The following is a 14397-nucleotide window of genomic DNA, read 5'->3' on the forward strand; positions in this document are numbered from 1 at the left end:
ATGAACTCCTTGTTACCAAATTCAGACTCAAATTGAAGAAAGTAGGGAAAACTGATAGACCATTCAGGTATGACCTAAATCAAATCCCTTATGATTATACAGTGGAAGTGAGTAATAGATGTAAGGGCCTAGATCTGATTGATAGAATGCCTGATGAACTATGGATAGAGGTTCATGACATTGTACAGGAGATAGGGATCAACACCATCCCCATGGAAAAGAAATGCAAAAAAGCAAAATGGCTGCCTGGGGAGGCCTTACAAATAGCTGTGAAAAGAAGATAGGTGAAAAGCAAAGGAGAAAAGGAAAGATATAAGCATTTGAATGCACAGTTCCATAGAATAATAAGAAGAGATAAGAAAGCCTTCTTCAGCAATCAATGCAAAGAAATAGAGGAAAACAACAGAATGGGAAAGACTAGAGATCTCTTCAAGATAATTAGAGATATCAAGGGAACATTTCATGCAAAGATGGGCTTGATAAAGGACAGAAATGGTCTGAACCTAAAAGAAGCAGAAGATATTAAGAAGAGGTGGCAAGAATACACAGAAGAACTGTACAAAAAAGATCTTCACGACCTAGATAATCACGATGGTGTGATCACTCATCTAGAGCCAGACATCCTGGAATGTGAAGTCAAGTGGGCCTTGGAAAGCATCGCTATGAACAAAGCTAGTGGACGTGATGGAATTCCAGCTGAGCTGTTTCAAATTCTGAAACATGGTGCTGTGAAAGTGCTGCACTCAATATGTCAGCAAACTTGGAAAACTCAGCAGTGGCCACAGGACTGGAAAAGGTCAGGTTTCATTCCAATTCTAAAGAAAGGCAATGCCAAAATATGCTCATATTACTGAACAATTTCATTCATTTCACATGCTAGTAAAGTAATGCTGAAAATTCTCCAAGCCAGGCTCAGCAATACATGAACCGTGAATTTCCTGATGTTCAAGATAGTTTTAGAAAAGGCAGAGGAACCAGAGATCAAATTGCCAACTTCCGCTGGATAATGGAAAAAGTAGGAGAGTTCCGGAAAAACATCTATTTCTGCTTTATTGACTATGCCAAAGCCTTTGACTGTGTGGATCACAATAAACTGTGGAAAATTCTGAAAGAGATGGGAATGCCAGACCACCTTACCTGTCTCTTGAGAAGTCTGTATGTAGGTCAGGAAGCAACAGTTAGAACTGGACATGGAACAACAGACTGGTTCCAAATAGGAAAAGGAGTACGTCAAGGCTGTCTATTGACACCTTGCTTATTTAACTTATATGCAGAGTACATCAAGAGAAATGCTGGACTGGAAGAAACACAAGCTGGAATCAAGATTGCCAGGTTAAATATCAATAACCTCAGCTATGCAGATGAAACCACCCTTATGGCAGAAAGTGAAGAGGAACTAAAAAGCCTCTTGATGAAAGTGAAAGTGGAGAGTGAAAAAGTTTCCTTAAAGCTCAACATTCAAAAAACGAAGATCATGGCATCCAGTCCCATCATTTCATAGGAAATAGATGGGGAAACAGTGGAAACAGTTTCAGACTTTATTTTTTTTTGTTTTCCAAAATCACTGCAGATGGTGACTGCAGCCATGAAATTAAAAGACGCTTACTCCTTGGAAGAAAAGTTATGACCAACCTAGATAGCATATTCAAAGGCAGAGACATTACTTTGCTGACTAAGGTCTGTCTAGTCAAGGCTATGGTTTTTCCTGTGGTCATGTATGGATGTGAGAGTTGCACTGTGAAGAAAGCTGAGCACCAAAGAATTGATGCTTGAACTGTGGTGTTGGAGAAGACTCTTGAGAGTCCCTTGGACTGCAAGGAGATCCAACCAGTCCATTCTGAAGGAGATCAGCCCTGGGGTTTCTTTGGAAGGAATGATGCTAAAGCTGAAACTCCAGTACTTTGGCCACCTCATGAGAAGAGTTGACTCATTAGAAAAGACTGTGATGCTGGGAGAGATTGGGGGCAGGAGGAGAAGGGGATGACCGAGGACTGGATGGCTGGATGGCATCACTGACTCGATGGACATGAGTCTGAGTGAATTCTGGGAGTTGTTGATGGACAGGGAGGCCTCACGTGCTGTGATTCATGGGGTTGCAAAGAGTCAGACACGACTGAGCGACTGAACTGAACTGAACAAGATAATTCTTAGATATCTGAAGTTTAAAAGAACCACTGGTCTGATGGATAGGGAGAAAATAAAAATTTTAGAAATCTGTGACTGTAATTGGAAAAAAATGAATTTTACAATTAAGGCCTAGGGAATTTTAACTTACAGGATTTGAAATGAAGATTTTTGAAGATGGGTTTGATAAGTGAATTTTTGGGGGGGGAAATGTTGAAACAGATAAAGCACACAAACACTTATGTTGATCTTCTTTTCAGTTCTAAAAAGAAATATGAATGCAGTCTGTACAAAAGATAACCTTCATTTTAAGGATAATCTATTTGAGAATATAGAATTTACTTCATTTATATAGTAGTGACTGAAATGCAAATACTGGCTAATAGAATTTTGATAAAATAATGAACACAACTTTAGCTGTGATTTAGAATTTAAAATGTACGAGCTTATTATCCACATATCCTTGTGCTATTGTATGCCACAGTATTTAAGAAAAGATAATTGTAAATTTATATAAGATTACTCCACTATGTAGAAAGTATACAGTGAATCTGTTTTTCTCTCAGTTCTTCTTTTTTTTTTTTCTTTTTTTATTGTTATAGGAGTAGAATTGCTTTACAGTATTGTGTTAGTTTCTGCTGTACAGCATAGTGAATCAACTATATATATGTCTTCCCTCTTTTTGGATTACCTTTCCACTTACATCACCACAGAGCATTGAGTAGAGGTTCCCCATGCTAGACAGTAGATTTTCATTTGTTATCTTTTTTTTTTTTTTTTTTACATAGTGGTGCATTTATATCAATCTCAATCTCCCAATTTATCCTATTCCCATTTCTATACTTGGTGTCCATACATTTGTTCTCTACATCTGTGTCTCTATTTTTGCTTTGCAATTTCATAAGAGCATTTTTTTCTAGATTCCACATGTATGCATTAATATACAATATTTATTTTTGTCTCTTACTCCACCCTGTATGACAGTCTCTAGATCCATCCACATCTCTGCAAATGAAACAATTTTGTTCTTTTATGTAGCTGAGCAATATTCCATTGACCCACCGTTCTTAAAGCTTTATTATAAGAAAAAAAATTCCTGGAAAAAAAAAATGGCAATCCACTTCAATATTCTTACCTGGAGAATCCCATGGACAGAGCAGCCTGGCAGGCTATAGTCTATAGGGTTACAAAGAGTCAGACGCGACTAAAGTGACTTAGCATGCACCTAGCAAAAGATGTCTCTCCTTGCTTTCTGTAGAAGAGTGGCAACCATGTATACAGAAATTTACAAAAGGAATCTCATTTTTTTTCTAATGTGGATTATTTTACCTCACTAAGTAATGTTATATATCTGTAAGAAATGTATAAATGATTATTTTTATCACTTTATATTCTTGTAAATCATTTTCTCTTTTAATATTGTTGTTTTTTTACTTGTTATTGTTGTTATTTTAGTTCTGGGCTACATATGAATCAAAATTGAAATTTTTAAATAATTTCAATAATTATGAAAAATTCTATATAATGTAAGTGCATTACCAAATAATCACAATTATTAATTTAGTATCCAAAAAATATTAAATATTTTGAGTTGTTGGTTACAAACTGTTATATCAGCTGTATGTTGATAATTTGATTTTTTATGAAATGCAGAATACACAAGTTAACTGGTTTTATCATAATCTGAACAGGTTAGTATTCAAACAAAATCAAACAAATTTAAGGGATTGTATAAAACATTCCAAGCAGAAATTCCTCCAGGAATATTTTTAAGAGTGAGTTTTCTGGAACATTTTCAGAATATTGAGATAATATTCAATTATGTTGTACTTTAATATTTTATTTGGTGACAAATTTAAAAGATATACACATAAATTATATGGCTAGCAATTTCTTAGCATGTTATTATCACAAGGTTTCAGTGCTAGCATTTGCTTTTTTATTTTTTAATATAAATTTATTTATTTTAATTGGAGGTTAATTACTTTACAATATTGTATTGGTTTTGCCATACATCAACATAAATCCACCACAGGTATACACATGTACCCAATCCTGAATCCCCCTCCCTGCTCCCTCCCCGTACCATCCCTCTGGGTCTCAGTGCACCAGCCCCAAGCATCAGTATCATGCATTGAACCTGGACTGGCAATTCATTTCATATATGATATTATACATGTTTCAATGCCATTCTCCCAAGTCATCCCACCCTCACCCTCTCCCACAGAGTCCAAAAGACTGGTCTATATATCTGTGTGTTTTTTTGCTGTCTTGCATACAGGTTTATCATTACCATCTTTCTAAATTCTATATATATGCATTAGTATACTGTACTGGTGACATTTCATGCCAGTCAGAATGGCTGTGATCCAAAAGTCTATGAGCAATAAATGCTGGAGAGGGTGTGGAGAAAAGGGAACCCTCTTACCCTGTTGGTGGGAATGTAAACTAGTACAGCCACTATGGAGAACAGTGTGAAGATTCCTTAAAAAACTGGAAATAGAACTGCCTTATGACCCAGCAATCCCACTGCTGGACATACACACCGAGGAAACAATGATTGAAAGAGACACATGTACCTCAATGTTCATTGCAGCACTGTTTATAATAGCCAGGACATGGAAGCAACCTAGATGTCCATCAGCAGATGAATGGATAAGAAAGCTGTGGTACATATACACAATGGAGTATTACACAGCCATTAAAAATAATACATTTGAATCAGTTCTAATGAGGTGGATGAAACTGGATCTGATTATACAGAGTGAAGTAAGCCAGAAAGAAAACAACCAATACAGTATACTAACACATTTGTTTTTTTTTTTGTTTTAATTATAATAAGCCTGGCATAAACAAGCTAGTAAAAAAATAAATAAATAAATTTTGGTGGAATGAATTTGTAAATGGTAACAGCTGTGCCGAGTAAAGCAGAATGAACTCAAAGGACACTGCTCAAAAAGTGTCTTCCATTTTTTTCAAATATAAACATCATTAAATTATGGAATATAAAACATGCAAAAAGGCACTAATATCAATCATCAAATTTTAACTAGCAATTTAGGTAGAGCATAAATAAATGATCTTTTCCACAAGGGCATAATAAGAGCTAATATCTACTGAGTAATTTCTGCATAGATGCCATAAATTGTTTTAAATATTTCCCATTGGTTAGTTCATTTAACTTTTACAATAATCTTATGAGGTAAGCCCAACTAATATCCCAGGTTTACTGATAAAGAACCAAGGATGCAGACAAGCTAGGCAATGTGCTTGAAGTCACACAGCTAAGGAGTGGGGAAATAATTTGAAACTGAGAAGTATTTTGCCAGCCCTAATAATCCTAACCATTATATATATATATGTATGTATATATTGGACTTATCTTATTTTAAAGTAAATATTACCATAATCACTGATACTCAAGGATAATATATACAAAAGCTATATCAACTATAGGAACAGCTGACTTATTTTCAAAAACAAAATTTTTTCAAAATTTTTCTGACTTATTTTCAAAAACAAGGACTGTAGGGAGATCAACCAAGATTGATCAAGTAGAGCTGTGGAAATTACTTCCCCTCACAAATACATTATATATATATATATATATATATATATATATATATATATATATATACACACATGTAAAACAATCCTCACTGAAAACTTAATTGGAAACTGGCCAAAAGACACTTATACAACCAGGACTGCAAGAAAGATCCACATGGAATCAAGTAGGAAAGGAAGAGATGTGATTGTGTTGCGGATTGTACTCCTGGATGGGGACCCAGGGGAATAGGGATATTACACAGATAGAAACACTCTGGGGAGTGAATATTTTGAACCACATATGGGGTACTTAAGCCTTGGGGTCCCTCACAGGGAATACAAATCCCCTTGGCTAGTTGAAGGCTACTGGACCCAGGAGGAGGGTTCTGGGAAGCCTGGATCCCACTCATGAGGAGCACATGGATACTGGCTTGCTCTCAAAGCAGGGTCAAGAGGGCAGATTGATGACTGCTTGTGTGGCTACCTGGTTTTCCACGACCACTCTAGTGCATACTCCAGGTTGAGTCAAGTGAGAACTCCAGCCCCCTTTACTTCACGCTGATGTTCCACACTGGTGCAAGGGCTACCACCACTAGAAAGGGAGTTTGGTTATGGGATGTAGAGGCAACCTGAGTCCAGGATGGTGTCTATGCAAGGCAGGGACAACCATTACTGGAGCTTATCCAAATAGCTCATCAAAAGCAGTTTTAATATCTTATTGAGGTTAGACTGCAACAGCCCATGTGCCCCCATGCACACTGAAAGTCGATGTGAAGCCCATGTGCCATGTGGATCCTGTACACAACTGTTTGAGAGGTGTAATCAACTATGGGGAACAAAGGAGACTCAGACAGAAAACGGCTTTTGAGGAGGGCAGGCAAAGCCCAAATCTCTGTCTGAAGAAGGCCCACCACAGCGTGCACCCCAAAAGAAGCCAAAGTCCCACACAAACACCTCTTGCTCCAGTACTGCTCCCCTCTGGGGCACAAGTGCCAGTAGTGAGACAGGGGAGAGTTCACACTTAAAAGACGAGAGACTGCTCAGACTGTCCCTCAGGGTTCTTGCTCCAGAAACTTTGTACCTAATACCACTCCCCAAAGGGCAGTGATAACTAGTGAGCAAAGAGAAAACTCTACGTCACATCTGGCCCCATTCTTTGCCCTTCCATTTATGACTGCAACACTTTTCAAGATAAGAGTTGCCAGCAAACTCTGAATAAATGACTTGCATTCACATTAAATCCAGTTCTACCATCAAAGTCACTGGGCACATTCAGACTGTATATGGAAGCTCTCCCATAAGGATACCCCTTCAAGACTGCAATATATAAGTATTTCACCTCAATTCATGGAGACAGAGAAAATTAAGCAAAGTGAGAAAGCAGAGAAATTATTTTCAATTGAAAGATTGAGAATAAAGAATGAAACATATATAAATGATTTACCAAATAATTAAAAGCATTAGTAATTGGAATCTTAACTGAAATAAAGAATAGATGAACACAGTTGAAATTTTAATAAGAAACTATAAAATATTTTAAAAGATAAAAATCAGAACAGAAGAATACAATAACAAAAATTAAAACAATGCTAGAAGTAATTAATAAAAGACTGAGTGATATAGAGCACATAAGTAATCTAGAAGATGGGGTAACGAAAATATCCCAATCAGAACAGCAAAAAGAAAACCAATTAAATATTATAATAGTTTAAGAGAACTCTGGATAACATCAATTGAATCAGCATACATATTTTAGGAGTCCCAGAAAGAGGAGAGAGAGAGAGGAGAATTGAAAATGTATTAGATAATATTATAGATGAAAACTTTCCAAACTTGAAGAAGAAACAGGCATTCAGGTACAGGAAACACAGAGGGACTCAAACAAGGTGAACTAAAACAGACCCACACTAAGAAATATTATAATTAAAAAGGCAAAGTTTAAATATAGAGAATTCTAAAGATACTGAATGAAAAATAGTATTATATCCAAGGGGGCTCCCATAAGGCTATTGGCTGATTTTGCAAAGATCTTTGAAAAATCATAAGAAACTTTGCAGGACAGAAAAATTGGCATGATATATTCAAAGTGCTGAAAGGGAAAAACATGCACCATAGAACATCCTACCAGGTGAATTATTATTTAAAGTTGAAGGAGAGAGAGATGAAGAACTTTTAAGAGAATAAAAAACTAAAAGAGTTCATCAATAGTAAACCAATCTTATAATAAATAAGGAGTTTTATCTAAGAGGAAGAGAAAGGTTATAAGAAGAATTAAGAATCTATAGAAAAGAAAAAAAATAAATAGTTAAGATTGCCTATTTAAATAAACTGATATGAATAATAAAAGACAAAAAAATTGTACAAACAACTTGAACTATAATAAACAGTGAATGAATACATATGAAATGTAAAACAAGAAATAAAAACATAAAATGAGAGAGAGGACAGTAAAAAAATGTCTGTTTTTCAGAATATGTTTGAATGTAAATGACTACCATTTTAAAACAAGTGAATGTAGTAATAATTCAATAGATGCAAATTCCATGGTATCCAGAAATCAAAATTCTACATTAGATACACAGAAACTAGAGATAAAGAAACACAAATATACTACCAAAAAATTCATCAAACCACAAAGAAAATCACAAAAGAAGAAGGAAAAAAAAAAAAAAAGAAAAGAAAAGAACATAGATGAAGTACATAAAAACCCAAGAAAACAAGTAATAAAATGGTAACAAATGCATAACAGTCAAATTTTTAGAAACATATAACCTGTCAAATCTGAATCAGAAAGAAACAGATAAGCTGGACAGACCACTAGTAGTAAAAATGCATTTGTAATTAAAAATCCTCATCAAACAATTGTCCTTGATTTGACAGATTCACATGGAAACTGTACCAAAAAAGTGAAGAAGATTTAATAAAAAATGAAGTGGATGGAACATATTCACTTTGTGAGGGAAACCTGAAACAAAAACAAACAAGCAAACAAACAACAACAACAACAAAAACAAAGACAATACAGAAAAAGGCCAATACCTTTGATGAATATAGATGCAAAACACAACAAAATAGTAACAAGTCAAATCCAAGAATATATAAAAAGTATTATATACCATGATGAAATGAATGAAAGAATGGTTCAATATTTACAAAACAATCAATGTAATACACTAAAATAGTGAAAGAATATATAAAAATCATATAATCATCTCAATGTATACAGAAAAAACATTTTACAGTTTAACTTATATTCATAAAAAACTCATACAGGTTCATTTAAAAGGAACATATTCTAAGATAATAAAAACCATTCATGATAAACTTACAGCTAACATAATGCTCATGCTCAATAATGAAAAGTAGAAAACTTTTCCTCTAAAATCAGGAACAAGAAAAAGATTAACTATCTTGTCACTTCTATTTAACAAGTATTAATGGTCCTTTCCACAGCAATCAAATAAGAAACATAAATAAATGGCATCCAAACTGGAAAGGAAGAAGTAAAAGTATCCTCACCTGCAGACAACATAATACTGCATATAGAATACCTTAAAGTTTCCACCAAAAAAAAAAAAAAAATCACACACAAAAAACAAAGAATAAATAAATTCCATAATGATGCAGAATGCAAAATTGATATGCACAAGTCTGTTTCTTTTCTATACACTAATAAATGAAACTTCAGAAAATCAAAAACAAACAAAAAATATTTAAAGTCATATTAAAAAGGGTTAAATATGAATAAACTTAACCAAGGAGATGAAATATCTATACTCTGTAAACTATAAAACAATGTTAAAGGAAATTGATGATGATAGAAATAAATGGAAGCATATCTCATGTTCCTTGATTGAAATAATTAGCATAGTTAGCATAGTTCATCCTATCCGGAAGCAATCTACTTGATTTAGTAAAATTCCTATCAAAATAGCCATGACATTTTTTTAAAGAACAAATAATACTAACATTAATATGGAATGACAAAAGACCCAGAATTACCAAAACAATCATGAAGGAAAAAAAAAAAAAGAAAGAAAGCTGGAAGTATCACATTCCCTTGACTTCAGACTACAGTGCTATAGTTACCAAAATAGTATAGCATTGGCCCCAAGAAACATATAGGTCAATGAAATGGAATAGAGACCTCATATATAATCCCATCACCTATAATCAATCTCCAATGAAAGGAGCAAGGATATATGATGGAAAAAAAAAACAGACTCTTCTATCAATGCTTCCTCCACACACACACACCCCATGCACCTAATAGTCAATATCCAACAAAGGAAGCAAGGATATACAATGCAGAAAAGACAGATTCTTATATCTTCTGCTGAGAAAACTGGACAATCATATATAGAATAATGAGATTAGAACATTTCCCCACATCTTACACTAAAATAAACTCAAAATGGATTAAATAGCTAAATATAGAACCTTTGAAATTTAAACTTCTAGAAGAGACCATAAGCAAAACACTTTGACATAATCATAGCAATATTATTTGGATCTGGTCTACTGAGGCAAAGGAAATAAAAGTAAAAACAGATAGGACCTAATTAAAACTAAAAGTTTTTGAACAGCAAGGAAGGGTTTCCCTCGTGGCTCAGATGTTAAAGAATCCACTGTAATGCAGGAGACTTGTGTTTGATCCCCAGGTTGGGAAGATCCCTTGGACAAGGAAATGGCTACCCAATCCAATATTCTGGCCTAGAAAATTCCGTAAAGAAAGGAGCCTGGAGAGCCGCAATCCATGAGGTTACAAAGAATTGAATATGGCTGAGTGACTAAACAGCACACAGCAATGGAAACCACTGACAAAATGCAAAGACAATATACTGGACAGGAGAGAGTACTTACAAATGTATTAATATGGCATTTAATACTGTATCAAATAAAAATATATTTAATACTGACAAAGCATTAAAATGTAAAATATATATGAACAGCTTATACAACTCAATAATAATTAAAAAAAAAAAATGCCAGAAGACCTAGGCATCCATTTTTTCAAAGACATACAGAAGGGTAACAGGAAGATGAAAAGATGGTCAACATCATTCATTATTAGAGAAAAAATAAATCAAGATTACAATGGCAAGGATGGAGAGAAAATGGAATCCTTGTGCCGTTTTGATGAGAATGTAATTTGGTGCAGTCACTATGGAAAACAGTATGGCGTTTCCTCAAAAACTAGGACAGCCATCTGATTCAGTAATTATTCCTAGAATTTTGATATAGATAACAAAAAAAAAAAACAAAAACAATCATTAAAAAGTAAACAATGCATCCCAATGTTCATAGCAACATGATTTACAATAGCCAGAATATGCAAGCAACCTAAGTGTTCATCAACAGATGAATGGCCATTAGCCATAAAAATTAATAAAATTCTGTCATTTGCAACAATGTGGATATACCTAGAGAATATTATATTTAGTGAAATTAGTTGAAGGTAAATATTTTGTTATATATGATTTAAAAAAAATAAACAAATGTATACAACAGAACAGAAACGGATTCACAAATACAGAAAACAAACCCGTGGATAACAGTGGAGTGAAGAGACTAACTAGGGAAGGAGAAGAAGATCGGAATATGTATATGTACACAGTAGATGAATAACAAGGATATATTGTATAGCACAAGAACACATAGCCATTATTTTGTAACAACTTTTAATGATGTATAATGTATAAAAATATTGACTCACTATGCTACAACCTGAAATTTATGTAATATTGTCAATCAACTATACTTCATTAAAAAGACTATAAATTTTGTGCCTTATAAAGTGGGAAGATCACAAAAGAGAATATAAATATTTTTCATATTTACTACTTTTGCAAGAAGACAGGTGCCAAATGGCACTGGTGACTATTTTCTCCTTTTGTTGAAAAATATGGAAATAATGAAAGTTAAATATCAAAAGGGATATTTTTCTCAGCAATTGAAAACAATATAGGGCCCTAATTTATTTTTTTTTTCTTTTGATTTGGTAGGTAAACATATAGCTTTTATTTTTAAATGATACAACACAAATAGAAATCTGTAGAGGTGGTCTCAATTTAAACCAAAAATATATAGTCAGATGAATATTAACAGAATAAAATTCAGAATAGTACGTCTAAGAAAATGATAAGGAAAATTTTCTCCAACAGTTAATGAAAAAATTAAACAAAACTTTTTACTTTCTGTGTGTGGAAATCGCAAATGTCACTCACTAGAAGAAAAGCACATTTAAGAAAATAGTTTAAAAATCATTTTTAATAAAATGCTATGCTGCTTTGTTTAAAAACAAATTTTGTCTACCTCTCAAGATTAGCATTAAATAAGCAAACAAAGACACATAGACCATAACTATGTTGTACCAAAAAAAATAAAAAATAAAAATTGGTATTCAGCATTAAGTTTTGGATGAATGAAAGTTTGTTTTGTTTTTCCCCAGAAATGCTGTTTTTTGACATGTTTGCTCCAAATACATGTTAATAACATTTTAACAAAGGGTGCTTCAATTTTTTTCTTAAATCAATATTTTCTTTAGCATTTTTCAAGTCACTTAAACACCCCAAGCAGGATTAGTCAAGTTAATGACCTTTCTGCCATTAAACATTTCAGGAAAAATAAGCAAATTTCATTTAAATACTACTATGTAAAAATATTTTATATTTAAAGAAAATAAAAATATTGAATGACAGTTATTCTGATCTAAAGGGGGGTTCATGTTTGGGAACACATGTAAGAATTAAAGATTTTAAAATTAAAAAAAAATAAAAAGAAAAATAAAAAATAAAAGAAAAAAAAGAAGGTCCCAGCAGCTTGGCCTCAGCTGTCAGGAGGGGTTGGGGACCACAGCTCTCAGAAGTGGAGATACTGCTTGGTGCTGGCCCATCTTGGGTGGCCTGCTTAAAGTTTTATTTCTTAATGGAGACACATAATCAAATGCCCCAAACCCTGAGCTCAGTGGTAAAATTCCTAGTTCCCAAGAGCTGGGGTGCCATATGATGACAGTCACGTGTCCAATCATAGGTTTCCTCTTGGCAGATGGCAGTTGTTTATTCCTACTTTTGGTCATTTCTAAAATGAGTGTGTCTTTCTTTTCCATGTACTCTGACCATGTAAATACATTTCTGCATTCAGTTTCCAATTATTCATAATGTTCACAGACTGTATTCAACCCTCATAATAAACCCTTTTAAATCGAAAAAAAAGAAAAAAAAATTAAGGATAATGTAAGAAATGAAATAGCTTTATTTTACTTAGCTGCATTTGTTGCTAGTAAACAAATCATTTATATATATCTATATGTTCTATTAAAAACAGAATAAGAAGGATGTGGAACACGTGATTTTATTCACTTAACAAATGATCCATGTCAGCCAATTGAAATATTTTATTCAAACTTTTTTCAAGCTTTTGTTACTTTGGAAGCTAATTTGCTGTTAAAATGAAGAATTGATGCTTACCAGTACAGTTAAAATTTTCTGCCTCTCAAGACAATTAGGGAAAATAACTGAAGAATATAAAGAGTTTAAACTGGTTCTTGTTTCCACTGGAGCTTTAATATTTACATGTTTTTATTGATCTGAGGCTTATTTAATAAATTCTAGTAACCTAGGATTGTACAACCTGGTAATTTATGCATATAATCTTTATATAGTGTGGGAGTCCATGGACCTTTTTTCTAGAGTATATTATTAATAATATGGTTTGTTTTTGTCTTTCATGTATTTTAATTTTAAAAGTTAAATGAGTAATTTAATATCTACAGATTTATGCTGAAATGTATGATTAAGCAAATAAATATTCCCCAAAAATATTACAGAAAATGTAAATCAAAATTTTTGTAGCACATACTCTCATCTGCTACTCTAAGTATATTCTTCCTAATTTCAGTGATAGCCCCAATTTTGAGGGAGGAGCTCTGTGCCTCCCGCTAATGGCCTTGCATCTTGGGTAGTCATTTGCCATTAATAAGTTGGAATTCTTTTCTAGTTTTGCTTAAGATTATTTTCCTGATAGAAGAAAAATTATATAATATATATAATAATATAAATGCATATATATATATATATTTAATATAAGGTAGACATAATAGCTGAATCTGAAGCAGCTTCCAGAAGGCAGAAAACATGAGGAAAAGAATCATAGATATGTTGGCTTCAATATTAAGTCACTCAATCTTTTTGCTTCCCTGGAATAGCACTTCACAATAATGTCCTAGCATGTAATTTTTTCTTCCAGATCAATTCCCTTTTAATTTTTTCAGCTTTGCTGTTCTTCAATCCCTCAGTCATGTTTGACTCTTTGTGACCCCATGGGCTGCAGCACGCCAGACTTCCTTGTCTTTTTCTATCTCCCAGAATTTCCTCAAACTCGTGTCCATTGAAACAAAGATGCCATTCAACCATCTCATCATCTGTCACTCCCTTCTCCTCCTGCCCTCAATTTTTCCCAGCCTCAGGGGCTTTTCCAATGAATCAGCTCTTTGCATTTCATAGCCAAAATATTAGAGCTTTAGCTTCAGTATCAGTTTTTCCAATAAATATTCAAGATTAATTTACTATAGGATTGACTGGTTTGATCTTGATGTCCAAGGGACTCTCAAATGTCTTCTTCAGCATCACAGTTGGAAAGCATCAATTCTTTGGTGCTCAGCCCTCTTCATGGTCCAACTCTCACACCTACACGTGACTTCTGGAAAAATCATAGCTTTGACTA

The sequence above is a fragment of the Capricornis sumatraensis genome, chromosome 11, assembly GCF_032405125.1.
Source record: "Capricornis sumatraensis isolate serow.1 chromosome 11, serow.2, whole genome shotgun sequence".
In the NCBI taxonomy this organism is placed as follows: domain Eukaryota; kingdom Metazoa; phylum Chordata; class Mammalia; order Artiodactyla; family Bovidae; genus Capricornis; species Capricornis sumatraensis.